Source organism: Ursus americanus, chromosome X (assembly GCF_024610735.1).
Source record: "Ursus americanus isolate L20-20 chromosome X, mUrsAme1.1.p, whole genome shotgun sequence".
In the NCBI taxonomy this organism is placed as follows: Eukaryota; Metazoa; Chordata; class Mammalia; order Carnivora; family Ursidae; genus Ursus; species Ursus americanus.
Window position 1 is genome coordinate 86,172,675 of NC_142164.1, and position 13,527 is coordinate 86,186,201.

General features: G+C 45.2%; 1 long non-coding RNA gene across 1 annotated transcript in view; it reads left to right on the forward strand.

Annotated features, from left to right (window-relative positions):
- Positions 1-13,527, forward strand: part of LOC148106975 (uncharacterized) — a 103,314-nt gene that overhangs the window by 31,481 nt on the left and 58,306 nt on the right. Inside the window, exon 2 of the long non-coding RNA XR_015723497.1 lies at positions 11,658-11,742. This is a non-coding gene — a long non-coding RNA (uncharacterized LOC148106975). The remainder of the gene's footprint in view (positions 1-11,657; positions 11,743-13,527) is intronic.

Consider the following 13,527-nt stretch of genomic DNA (forward strand, 5'->3'; position numbering starts at 1 on the left):
TCATAAGGCTGTTCCACCTTCATGATATTAAAAAAGCTTGGAATAATTTACTTTGCCCTTTCTGTGCTTGAATGATAAATGATATCCCCCAGGGAGTCCCTGCCTCACCAGAGGCAAAAACACCTCCTATGGATTTAATGGCTTATCACTGCTCCTCAAATTTGTATTTAACATAGCGAGACCCAAACCTACTCCTCCTTTCCCATGGAAAAAATATGTTTACTTAATTTAGTGTCGGGTTTATGTCATGCTTCAGGGAACCTCAAAGATTCAATACTTGGCAGCAAACCTGATCTGTAGTCCCACACAATTGAGTATATGTGCTGCTTGTTACCATGGCCTGCCTATCTTGTGATAATGGCAAAGTCCTGTTTTTTTCCTGGTGGATGTGACAAAAGGTCCAAGGTGTTGGGGAGGAGGAAAGACTGGCTTTCAATGACTCTTTCCTAGTCCTACCTTTCCATCGAGGGTTAGCTGAAAATTTTGAGGGATGACGATATGCTTTGATTTTTTTTTTAAAGATTTTATTTGTGTATCTCACAGAGAGAGAGAGAGAGAGAGAGTGAGCACACAAGCAGAGGGAGAGGGAGAGGGAGAAGCAGGCTCCCTGCTGAGAAGGGACCCTGCTGTGGGGCTTGATCCCGGGACTCTGAGATCATGTCGTGAGCTGAAGTCAGACGCAAGACTGACTCAGCCACCCAGGCATCCCTCAGCCTCCCAGACTTTCCGAGGAAGGCTGCCAAGCTCTGACGAACTCCTGCTGATTCATATCTTCCGCAGTAACTCCAGGCATCATGTGGCCTCCATGCTGCCAACCAAGGGAAAGGGCCATTTTATCGTACTTCTAAAACTGGGTGGCGTAAATACCTACTTTTGTGCTAAGATTTGAATACCCTCGCTGGTTTGTAGGTTCCTTGTGGGCTGTGTGGAACAAAGGAGAAAGCACAGATAGGTTTTGGAACCAGACAGATGTGGGCTGACATTCTAGAAGCATGATTCAGGCACTTGACATAATGTCCTTCAGCTTTGGTCTTCGTCACTAAAAAGAACATGGTGATTTTCGTTTCACAGTGGACTTGTAAGGGCTCAGTGAAATAACGGATGCTAACAATCTGACACGGTAGACACTCTTTTCCTTCTTTGCACATTTACCCATCACTGTAAACTATCACCATACCTCCTACTCATCCATATTCCATAACATATCGTGGTGCCTCCTGTAGTGTGTCACAGTGAATATTATATTTATTGAATTTATTCATTTTTAAAAAATTATTTGTTTGTTTATTTATTTATCTATTTATTTTTAGTGATCTCTGTGCCCAACATGGGGCTTGAACTTAGGACCAGGAGATCAAGAGTCGCATGCTCTTCCCACTGAGCCAGCCAGGCGCCCCTTGAATTTATTCTTATTTTTTTAAAATAATATCAATACTACTTTGGAGTTCTACAAACTCTGGTGGCATCAGTCACTGAGTAACCAAATTACTGTGTGTGTGTGTGTGTGTCTGTGTCTAATTATAACCTGATACACCCTTACGAACACAAAACAAATCGGTTCAGACAGAGTCATGGGAGTAGATAATTCTTTCCTTCAGAAACTGCTACTCGCTTGCCCCTTCCCCACGTCGACCAACTTATCTTTTAGAAACACATTTTGTTGTTAGAATATTCATGAGTTCTTTATCATTGTTATCTGAACACATTTTTTAAAAGACTTTATCTATTTGAAAGAGAGAGAGGGAGCGCATGAGTGGAGGTGGGTTTGGGGGGGTGCAGGGGCAGAGGGAGAGGGAGAAGCAGAAGCAGACTCCCCCGCTGAGCAGGAAGCCTGACATGGGGCTCGATCCCAGGACCCCGGGATCACGCCCTAAGCCAAAGGCTGACACTTAACTGACTGAGCCACCCAGGTGCCCCCAAAACGAACCCTCTTAAAACAGATCACGCCACCACCTAGCTTAAAGCTCGTCCTTGACTTCTGTTTGTACCTGGAACAAGAAGCAACGTGCATCTCATGACCTGCAAGGCCCTGGATCCCTTGTCCCTAGTCCTACCTCTATGCCAGTCCTGGGCCACTTGCCCCTGTTCAGTGTGTTGCCGCCCTACTTGTTTTCACTTGCTTCGTGTGCCCAGTGTCCTCAGCCCAGGGGTTTCTGTGAGCTGTGGCAGAGCTCTACCCTTCCATCTCGGTGGAGCTGGTTCCTTCTTTCTTGTAGGTCTCAGCTCAAATGCCATCTTCCCAGAGAAGCCTCTCTTGACAGCCCATTCCAAGGTAGATTTCTCCTTCCTTCGCCTTACTCTCTGTGTTGGCCCCTTACTCCTCTAATGACCACTTAGCATTATTTTGATGTCTTTGTTGAACGGATTTTGCCCTCTCTCTCCTACAAGTTTGTAAGCTTCACAAGGGGAGGGAGCTTGTTTCATCCGTCATGATTGTCCCAGTGCCCCCTGCATCTTATGGTGAATGATATAAAACATTAGCTTACCCTGCTTTTTTCCCCCCTATGCATCGTATCTTTATATGATCTTCCTTCCATCTGTATCTGATGGATAAAGAATCAAGTTTTTTGAGAGATTGGAACAGTCGATGGATTTAGTCTGAGATAGTTACCTTTTCAGTAAAAAGCTTTCACCTGGACAGCTTAGTAATGGAGTTTGCCAATAAATAAGACCTAACCAAGAAGTTTTAGAACTCCTTTAGGGGCCTGAGCCTGGGTGGCTCAGTCGGTTATGCATCTGAGTCTTGATTTCGGCTCAGGTCATGATCTCAGGGCTATGGGATCGAGCCCATCATGGGGCGCCATCCTCAGCGTGGAGTCTGCCCCCCACAAATAAATAAGTTTAAAAAATATGGGGCGCCTGGGTGGCACAGCGGTTAAGCGTCTGCCTTCGGCTCAGGGCGTGATCCCGGCGTTATGGGATCGAGCCCCACATCAGGCTCCTCCGCTATGAGCCTGCTTCGTCCTCTCCCACTCCCCCTGCTTGTGTTCCCTCTCTCGCTGGCTGTCTCTCTCTCTGTCGAATGAATACATAAAATCTTTAAAAAAAAATACTGTAAATGTTAAGAAAAGCTACAGAATATATTGAGGCAGGGTAGCAGAGAATGTTAGCTTTAATACACCCCAAACTTGAGGCAGGAACCCTAAACAAAGAGGTACGGTAAGTAATCTACCATTTTAAGGAAATAATTAGCTAAGTCATCTAGCACAAAATACCTCCACTTAGTAAAATTCTCACTAAGGTCTTTTACAGGGATCCTGTGATTAGATTATCATTATGACTCCTCAGTGGGAGTGCTTCTCAATACAAGGGTGTTAAGGCTATTTCTAAGCACCATGAGGTCTGCTTAAGCAGGAACTCCAGCCATCAAGAGAGACTGCCAACAAGTGTCAAAAGAGAACTCTGCCTATGAATCAGTGTGGTGGCATTTGTCCCCGGTGGCAGGTGGGCTTTCTTGAATGGAGCATTTCCAAGAGGAGAGAAAGGGCTAATGGTCTGTCCAGTAGCAAAGGTTTCTCCAGCAGTCACATTCCTCCTGAGGTTCTCTAGATGGACTCTAGAATCCAGTTGCTGCTGGAGAGGGTGGGAGTGAAACAGGCAGTGCCAAGTTTCTCAGAGCTCTTCGTTCTCTTCCATTGTGGACAGAGCTGTGTGCCTAGAAGTATTCCTCCTCATCAACGAAGCCATTTTCGAGCATAAGTGTAGTCTGGGTTAGATGCTGCCTTATATTCCAGAACTGACCATGGATACAGTGTAATTGACAAGGGCAGACATACCCAGCTGTGGGAGGCCAACCATTGCCTTGCAGAACATAGTGCTGCTGGCCAACAGTGGGTGTGTTCGGTTGCTGAATTTTTTATTTTGAAATAAGTTTAGAGAAAAGTTGGGAAGATAATAGAGTTCCTGTGTACTTTTTACCTCGCTATCTCCAATGTGAACATCTTCATAACCACATACATTTGTCAAAACTAAGAAGTCAACGTTGGTATAGTCCTATTAACTAAACAACGGACACGAGTAGGATTTCATCAGCTTTTCCCACAGTTGGCTATTGATGGCTAGAATTTTTTTTTCTCTCAATGGCTAGGATTTTCTAATAAGAATACCTCTGAGCCAAAAGTCAAAAGGGAGGGGTGCCTGGGTGGCTCAGTTGGTTGAACGTCCAACTCTTGATTCGGCTCAGGTCTTGATCTCACGGTTGTGAGTTTGAACCCCATTTTGGTTTTATTTTTTGAAAGATTTTATTTATTTATTGGACAGAGAGAGACATAGCGAGAGAGGGAACACTAGCAGGGGGAGTGGGAGAGGGAGAAGCAGGCTTTCCGCTGAGCAGCGAGCCCGATGGGGGGCTCGATCCCAGGACGCTGGAATCATGACCTGAGCCAAAGGCAGACGTTTAACGACTGAGCCACCCAGGCGCCCCTGAACCCCATTTTGGTCTCTGCACTGGGCATGGAGCCTACTTAAAAAAAAAAAAATTAAAGGGAGCACCTGTTTAATGAGATTAAAACGCGTCCTAGGTGCCAGTAATCAACCTGCAGCTCTGGAAGCCAGTCTATATAAAGAGTGTAACCATGTATCTTTAAAGTTTTCTGAATGTCCTCAAGGTAGGTACTTCTTGTTGGTGTTTTGTCTAGGTACGCTGGCTCTTTCTCTAGTTCCTTTTTTTTTTTTTTTAAAGATTTTATTTATTTATTTGACAGAGATAGAGACAGCCAGCGAGAGAGGGAACACAAGCAGGAGGAGTGGGAGAGGAAGAAGCAGGCTCATAGTGGAGGAGCCTGATGTGGGGCTCGATCCCATAATGCCCGGATCACGCCCTGAGCCAAAGGCAGACGCTTAACCGCTGTGCCAGCCAGGCGCCCCTCTAGTTCCCTTTCTTCTGTTTGTTCTTTTCTTCTCTTAATCAACTCCTGGTCTTTGGGAACTAGTGGTCCAGTCGAGTAAGAAAGTGGTTATCAGGGGCGCCTGGGTGGCACAGCGGTTAATCGTCTGCCTTCGGCTCAGGGCGTGATCCCGGCATTACGGGATCCAGTCCCACATCAGGCTCTTCCGCTATGAGCCTGCTTCTTCCTCTCCCACTCCCCCTGCTTGTGTTCCCTCTCTCGCTGGCTGTCTTTCTCTGTCGAATAAATAAAATCTTTAAAAAAAAAAAAAAAAAAAGAAAGTGGTTATCAGAGCAGAGGGTCAATTTTACTTGATCCTAGATTAAGATGAAACACGAGCGGTTCCAAGGGTAGTCCATGTGTGGGAAATGTAGCGAATTGCTGGGAGTTAGTACTCATAGAAGGATTTAACAGACACAATGTCGAATCCACGCACTTTTGATTTTTTTTCTCTATCTTTTTTTTTTCTTATCTTATTCTTAGAGGAAATTAAATTTCTGCATCAAAATCTGGGTCTGCCATTCCGTTTTATTTATTTTTTTAAAGTTTATTTATTTTAAAGTTTATTTATTACACCCACATTGGGGTGTAAACTCTGTACCCCATGTGGGGCTCAAACTCATGACCCTGAGATCAAGAGTTGCATACTCCTGCAACTAAGCCAGGCAGGTGCTCCTGCCATTCAGCTTTAAACTAGAAATCGCAGGCCTGATACTTCTACTTGGGCAAATAAGAAACCAGACATTAAAACTGGATCTGAGGAAACTTATTTTGTAGAGATGCTCACTGCACGGGACAACCATAGATCAGGGATTCGAGATGCTCTTCTCTTTGATTTCCTCTCATGTCATTTCTTTTCTGAGTACACTTACCTTTCAGTGCTGGAGCTATGAGTGTAATCGAGAGGGTTTCTCAGAAACCACTCTAACAACTTCTTTTAAAAAAACACAAAACATTATTTGAGGGGGAGAGAGGAGGAAAGGGAGAGGGAGAGAGAGTCTTAAGCAGACTCCATACTGAGTGTGGAGCCCGACAAGGGCCTCGGTGCCACCACCCTGAGATCACGACCTGAGCCAAAAGCAAGAGTCGGATGCTCAAACCACTGCACCACCCAGGCATCCCTACTCTGACAACTTCTGAAAGGGATTTATAGTATATGTGGATTAACCCTGTCACAGTAGGACTTATCTTGAAATTGGTGCTCCCTTTCTTTCTTCTCGGCATTAAGACTTACCTCAAATGGATCAGGGTCTTGACACATTGCCAATAATAACTTCGCATTGTGTGCTGTTGTACGGCTCACCGAGTTTCCACTTTTGTTCTCATTTTGTCTTTAGGCATCTTTTAAGTCTCTCTTTTTTTAAAGATTTATTTATTTGTTTATTTTAGAGCAAGAGAGTGCGTGTGGGCTCATGCATAACATGAGCAAGGGGAGGGGTAGAGGGAGACGGAAAGAAGAGAGAATCTTCAGCAGACTCCCCACTGAGTGTGGAGCCCGACGTGGGGCTCGATCCCAGGACCTGAGATCATGACCTGAGCTGAAATCAAGAGTTGGATGCTCAACTGAGTGAGCCACTCAGGTGCCCCTGGTCTTGAGGCATCTTGACGTGGGATCTCTACTTCATAATTCCAACAACTGAAGCTTTGGAGGTGTAGTTGGCCAAGGACAGAGAGTTAGTGTGTGACCGAATTGGGATGAGACTCCAGAACTATTTATTTTTCCTAGCCAAGCAAGTTCTTGGTCTTAGCTTGGAGCGAGCAGAAGATAGAGCAGTATGGCTCCCCACCCTCCCCATGCGTCACGAATCTTTATGTGCTTGCTCATTTCTGACAGTAGAAATGGCCTCAGATTTCCAATAATGTTCAAATGTCAGTGACTTTCAAATGTCATTTGTCTTTGGCTCTGAAATCAGTAGGCCCCAACTAATCTAATAACTTGGGGCTTTCTTTGTTTAATCAAATTGTCAGAAGCAATAATAAAAGATTTTCTCCAATTGCCAGCAGGGGTTAACTCTATTACTTCATCTGTTTCCAGTGGAAGTTTTGCTGCTATAGAATAACTAGAAAATCGAGTTCTGTTCTAGTCTGACTGACCCTGCCTTTACTAGGCTCTTGCTCCGTTACTTAGATAACTGTCTCCTAGTGTCACTTTTTTTTTTTCATGTGGGAGTTTGCCTTTGTAATATGGTTAGGACTCAAGAGAAAGCATTTGATCTTGGGTTTCTTCATTTGCAAAGCCCTGATGACCTCGGCTTTTCCTGCTCTTAGTACTCTTCGAACTTCTTTGACCTCATCAGAGTTAGAGGAAGACTTAATTTTCACGAAATATTTGGCAGGCAAATTATGGGCAGTGGAAAGGCCTCGCTTGGATGTGACATAGTAAAAGTTCGCCCAGATTGAGGAGGTAAAAATCTGCCTTGTCATACAGCAACTTGGGATAACACATATAGATAAAGCCAGCTGCAAATGATCAGGAACCAATATTTTTTTGCTAGGCCTTTGCAGCTGTAAAATAGAAGAACATTTTTTTTTTAAAGCAAAAGATGCAAATTTCTTGTTTATTTCATGATGCTACCATTAATATAAAAGCCTGACAATGATAATATAATTCAAAAAGAAGGAAGGAAAGAAGGAGGAGAGGAAGGAGGGAGAAAGGAAGCTGTAGAACAGTATCCCTTAATTGCAAATAGACTGCAGCAGCGTATCAAACGAAAACACAGTACGGCTGAAAGACCAGTGTGGCGGAAGATCAGTAAATATATTAAGCCAGTCCATTAAAGCTACAGATGAAAGGGAAAAAAACCACCACATGATTATAACATGTACTGAAAAGGCATTTGATAAAATACAGCCAGAAGTCCTTTGAGTGACTACTTATTTTCTACTCACTGAGAAACTTTGTTCTCTTTGTTCAATCCATCATTTACCTAAATTCCACCTCCCCCACCCCCAAATAATGTAATAACTACCTTTTCCTTTGGTGGGAGATGCCCCACAATTCCTCCGTTGTTTGTTTTCACTAACTGCAATGGGTCAACAAACCTGACCCTCAGACTACAGGTTTGTCCTTGCTTTGAAGCTGATTGAACTAAGGTAGGGGAAAAATAAGTTTTCCTTCCACCCTTCAAGGTCTTTCTGCTGGTTTAAGAATTCAGTTGACATGAGATCGTTTAACAGGATTAAAACAAAACAAAGCAAAAAACCCCCAAAGTTTTATTTTGTGCACATGGAGTCCCAAAAATGAAATTGAGACTTAAAGAAATGACCAAGACAAGCACTTTTTGCACTTTTTAGGCAGAGATGATAAATCTGGGAGGAATTGACAGGACAAAGAAAACTTTGGGAGCTTGTAAAATCATAAAAGGAAACCTCATTTAGAATGGAGTCGGGAGGCCAGCAGGGGGCGCTCTCATACCCTAGGATTCATGATCAATTGCAGACCCAATGGGAAGAACGAAACCTAGAACGGGGGTACTACTTTACTGATATGCATGAGGATGAAAGGCTCCCCTGCCCCTCTCTCCCCTCCCACCCCAAGGCCCAGGCAGTGAGAGTCAGGACTCAGCCAATGAAAAGCGACTATACTGTCAACTCCCAATTTACTCCAATGAAATTTTTATTTATAACAGCCTTCAAAACTTCCCCCTTTGTTCCATGGACTTGCCTTTGGTTTTACTGTAGCTTGCTTGTCTCAGATTGCAATTCTCTGCTATTCCCGAATAAACCCATTTTTGCTGATAAAATAACTGGCAGTTTTATTTTTAAGGCTAACAGGAGCTTCAGTTAGTAAGGAATTCTGAACAGAATTTGAGCTGGAGTAGTAAATTAGTAAAAAGTAACAAGGGTTGTTTATGTAGATTTCTCGGCTCTAAATTTCCTGTCTCTGGTGAGACAGATGTCTCTTCTTGATATAGGGAGGGTACCTTTCATATGGAAGTTTTATTTCTTGCTTTCTGGAAACAAAGGCGGGCAGGGTCAGAGTGTTCTTTCTGCATTGGCTGCTCTGGGATTGAGCCCCACATCGGGCTCCTCCCCTAGGAGCCTGCTTCTTCCTCTCCCGCTCCCTCTGCTGTGTTCCCTCTCTTACTGGCTGTCTGTCAAATAAATAAATAAATAAATAAATAAATAAATAAGTAAGTAAGTAAGTAAGATCGATCTTATACGGGGGTGGGCGCCTGGATGGCTCAGTCGGTTAAGTGGTTGCCTTCGGCTCAGGTCGTGATCTCGGGGTCCTGGGATCCAGCCCCGCATCCAGCAACCTGCTCGGTGGGGAGTCTGCTTCTCCCTCTGTCTCTGCCCCCTGCTCCTGCTCTCTCTCTCTCTCACTCACTCTCAGTATCAAATAAATAAATAAAATCTTTAAAAAATATATATCAAATATAATATGTCAATGTGGCACATTTAGGCGTAGCCTGACCTTGGCCCCCACAATAATGGCCAATAGGTTGGTTGGTTTTCTTGGAAAACAAATTGTTCACTCAAAAAGCACCAGTGCGAGACTATTCCCCAAGGAGAGAGAGCGGAGTGTGTCAGATGTTAGCTTTTGTGGGTTGTTCTGTAAGTTGCCTGTGGCCAAAATGTAGCTCAGAGCAGTTCTCCCCCTGGTGTGCTCCCGACCCCTGGCCCCATTGGGCGCTCACCACCAGCTTCGTCTTCCAGTTGTGAATAAGGAAGAAATAAATACCTTTATGTTGGCTTCTAGATGCAGGTTTCTCTCAGAGAAGGGCATTCTTCACAAAACTGCTCAGTGTTTGCTAGAACCTGTTGAGAATCTTTAGTAATCAAACGAGTTAATCTTCGGAAGGACAGCTTTATTTGTGACACCGAGCGCTGTTGAAAAATAGCCTGGCCTGATTTTTGACCAGTCTTTCCTTTGGCCACAAACCACTTGTGCCCGGTGCCGGTGAATATTAAAGAGCTAAAAGTTCACGGCTTGCAATCCCCTCGGTTTTCTATTTCTGTTCTGCCTTATTTCTTGTCCTTAGGTCTGAAAGCCCGGGAAACAAATTAGAAAACTTAACTCCTTTTTTTTTCTTCCGGAAGTCTCTCTAAAATACTGATTCAGACTTAACGTTTTACCTACACGTGACTGTTTCTAACTCTTAAAGCTCCCATATACTATTATAAACTACCTAAGCAACCAGCTGTAGAGAAAAATCGTGTCTCAAGTCACCAAGTCCTATTCTTTAAAGAATTGGGGGCTTGCCTTGGCCTGCAAGGACCTTGACCTTGCTTTTATCTTACTGCGTTTACCTTCCACGTGGTTCCTTCCTTCTCAGTTTAAAAGTCCGTGAAAAGGTGAATTGTTGCAGTCTGTGTGCCTAAGCTTCCTTGGACCCTGGATTTTGCCGGACTTCCTGTTTGGGTTCCCGCATCCGGGTTTGCTCTTTCGCAAAGGGTTGCCCAGCTGCACGACCACTCCTGAACACGGGAGGGCGCTGTGCAGCTGCGGTCGCCCTTTGAGTCTCTCTGGGCCTCATGGAAGGCTACTCTTGCAGGCACATGTAGGTAACGTAGGTAACATTAACGCATCAGCACTTTCGTCTCTGGACAGGGGCTGGGTTCAGCTATAGCTGTGTTGTGATGACTTGGGGGCTTAAAACTAGTGGGGGACCCCTAGGAATAGAAGAGGCCTATGGGGTAGGATAACGGTGAGGGTGCGGAAAGCCTGGTTGTTTACGGAGCTGAGGGCGGCTGGTAGGCCCGAGCGGCCCCACAAGACCAGATGCCGTGGGAAACAGAGAGAGGGCTGGACCTGCGAGCACCAGCGCCTCGTGCTGTGTCAAACGTGGATGTAAGAAATCTTAACAGGCCAATGGCCGGTTCCAAAGTCAAGTTGCCAAATGTGATGAAGGCTAATGCTCTCTTTTCACAAGGGTGACTAGTCCAGAAAGCCAGGAAGTCCTGAGCTATAGAGCCTGTCGATGTGAGGAGACTAAATGACTGGGGGCTGCTGGGAAACTTCTAGGTCCTAGGATGCTGGGGAGGAGTCCTGCCCCCCAGGTACTGTCTATCCGGTGAGCATTCATTGGTGGATGCCAGAGGGATAAAAGCTATGGTTGGTGTGGAACTGTTTCGGGGCTGAGCAATTACCCCCCGGAGTGGAATGGGCTCAGCATTCATGTTTGTGGGAAACAGAATGGCATGGGTATTCCTCAAACCCCACTAATGGACCATAGATGCCTGGGCGTGATGGGGGAGGAGATATAGGTTCAGAGTTTTTTTTTTTCTTTTTAAAAGATTTTAATTTTATTTCTCACAGAGTGCGCCCTGCGCACGAATGGGGGAGGGGCAGAGGGAGAAGCCGACTCCCCACCCAGCAGAGAGCCCCCATGTGGGGCTGGATCTCAGGACTCTGGGATGGTGACCTGAGGTGAAGGCAGACGCTTAACTGTCTGAGCCACCCAGGTGCCCCTAGGTACAGACTTTTGAAGAGCCTTGAGCCTATCCTCAAAATGTGGCTTGGACTGGAAATGAAGTGGTTTAGTCCACAAGTGGTAACGTTTTGCTAAGCGAGGTGGTGGTGGCTAGAGTCAATGTGGTATCTGTGTGAAGTCTGAAATTGGCCATTTCTTTGAAGATGTCTAATAGGGGAGTGCCACGATAGCCATGAGAAAATTCCTTCAAGAGCCAGAGGTGTTCAGAGCTTGGACGAGTGCCAGATCTTCATGTTCCTACCCTTTGTTCTCAGCCAAATTCACGTGTGTCAAAGAGTTTCTCAAAGGTTACCTATTCTGTCAAGTATAATCACCAGGGATCTCTTTATTCCAGGTGTGTCAGAAGGAAGAGGTGAGCATAAGCCTGTTGGAGCTGTTGACACTACCTGAAGCAAGATCCCAAGGAGACTACTGCCCAGGTAAATTGCCCTAATTCCCTCCATAGCCCTATATTTTTTCCTTGCTTTGGGTGGGCAGCCATTCGTTGTTGGAGCCTGATTGTTCTCTCCAGTTTTAGTAATAGCTGAAAGCCCTTCCTGAAGGCTGGCAAGGCTAGGGGTATTCTGGAAGTATAGTTTAATGAAGACCTGTGACCATTAGATGTGAAAGATCAAGAACAATTAAAGGATGGGCAACGCTTTGATCTTTTTTTTTAAATGATTTTATTTATTTATTTGAGAGAGAGAGAGCGTGCAAAAATGGGGTGCGGAGGAACAGTGGGAGAGGGAGAAGCAGACTCCCCGCTGAGCAGGGAGCCCGAGGGGCTGGATCCCAGGACTCCTGGGATCATGACCTGAGCCGAAGGTAGACACTTAACCAACTGAGCCACCCAGGCACCCCTGAAGAATGTTTTTTTAAGGATTTTATTTACCTGAGAGAGACAGAGAACAGGAGGGAGGGGCAGAGGGAGAAGAAGAGAGAGAATCTCAAGCAGACTTGATGTCATGACTCCGAGATCATGACCTGAGCAGAAACCAAGAGTTGGATGCTTACTTGACTGAGCCACCCAGGCGCCCTGAGAATTTTGAATAAGGAGGAACATGGAAGGAAAGAAGGCAAAAGTGCTGGATTATGTAGAGTCTTGGGGGCCATGGTAAAGAGGTGGGAATTTCTTTTTAAGTATACTGTCAAGTCATTGGGAGGGTTTAAGTGGGGCATGCTATTTGACCTACATGGTAGAAAGGCCACCCTGACTTGTGCAGGGGTGAGAGTGGAACGGGACCTGTGGGGAAGATTTGGCACTAGTCTGTCAGATGGTGGTAACCCAGGTGGCTGTGATGGATGGTAATGAGAAGTGGATCTAAATTTGAAAACTCTGAAGTGTGAACTTCCATGACTACTGATGGATTGACTGTGGGATGAGTGATGAAACAGGGTAATGCAAATTTTTGGCCCCGATGACTGGGTGGATGGTGTCATTGGCTGAGATGGCTAAGGCTGCGTATGTTTTGGGGGGTATTGCATGGGGATCCTGGAGTTGTCTTTGGAATGTGTTGATTCTGATATGCCTATATATGTAAAATGGCATACTACAAACTCACTGAGGTCAAAGGCAGCCATTTATCTTTGTATCTTCAGCAAGGACAAAAATGGGAGAAATAGCTATTTCTTTTTTTTTAAATATTTTATTTATTTATTTGAGAGATAGAGAGGGAGCATGAGCAGGGGGAAGGGGGAGAGGGAGAGGCGGACACCGACTCCTTTGAGCAGGGAGCCTGACACAGGGCTTGATCCCAGGACCCTGGGATCACGACCTGAGCCGAAGGCAGACACTTAACCAACTGAGCCACCCAGGTGCCCTGAGATAAGTACTTCTGCCCACCCCCCTATCCCCTGCAGTAGGAAGCCCTCCCCTCTCCACCCTTTGTTTTTGGATTATCTAGTTTTTCTAGCGTGTAAACTTTCATTGTTTCTTGACCCATTCCTCTTGTTTCCGAGACCTTGGGATAGGGACCTTGTTGATTAAATCATGGAGGCTTCTTTTGAGTGTATTGAAGTGTCTGTATGTATCATGCGTGAGTCCAGATTCTGGGGCTTCTGTAAGGAATCAGCCCATAATTCCCAGCTGCCCTAGGCACAGAGCAAATGACCTTAGGATTATCGTGCTTTGCTCTATAAGTGGTTTTTTTTTTTTTTTTTTTTTTTTTTTTTAAACTGGAGCAGGAGCATTCAGTTAGATGCCTTCAATCCCAGGGGCTTTGGCT